This window comes from Lontra canadensis, unplaced genomic scaffold (genome assembly GCF_010015895.1).
Source record: "Lontra canadensis isolate GAN:19392208 unplaced genomic scaffold, GSC_riverotter_1.0 scaffold184, whole genome shotgun sequence".
Lineage (NCBI taxonomy): Eukaryota > Metazoa > Chordata > Mammalia > Carnivora > Mustelidae > Lontra > Lontra canadensis.
Genome location: NW_022631178.1, coordinates 1,710,067 through 1,710,631, shown reverse-complemented (window position 1 = coordinate 1,710,631; position 565 = coordinate 1,710,067). Strand labels below are relative to the sequence as shown.

At 69.9% G+C, this 565-nt stretch overlaps 1 pseudogene; it reads right to left on the bottom strand.

Annotated features, from left to right (window-relative positions):
• Nucleotides 1–565, bottom strand: part of LOC116860833 — a 4,489-nt pseudogene that overhangs the window by 2,511 nt on the left and 1,413 nt on the right.

Here is a 565-nt window from a genome sequence, read left to right as displayed (position 1 = left end):
CCCCCCCCGCCCCCCCCATTGTTCACCCCCACCTTCAGATGCTAGCCCAGATTTAGAACTGTGCTCTCCCCGTGCGTGCGCTGCCTTAGGGGCACCAACCCATTCCTAGTGCTGTCCTCACTTCTCTCCTGGCACCCCTCTCCCACCCTTGCCAAGGCTGAGCTCCTAGGATGGGGGAGTGGTCTCCAGGCGCACTCCCACTGCCTTCGAGGCCCCTGGGGCCACCGCTGCGCTCTCATATCTCCTTATCCATTGATCATGTCTTCATCCCAACAAAGCCCCCACGCCGGTGAGGGACCCTGGCTGGCCCAGACCCCACCAGCGCCCGGGCCCTCAGCTGCAGTTCCGCCAGCAGATCCTTCCCTTTGCTCCCCAGGGTGACCCTGGGGCGCGGGGCTCCCCAAAAGGCAGTCAAACCCCACCCGGTCCCCTGCCCCCGGCCTGGCGACCCCCTGGGGCGCGGGCCGGAGCGCGTGTGCTCGGGGCGGGGGTCGACACTGCGGTGACCTTGGCCGGGCGCGGGTCCCCGGGGAGGGGCGGAGCGCGGCGCCCGGCGGGCGGGGAC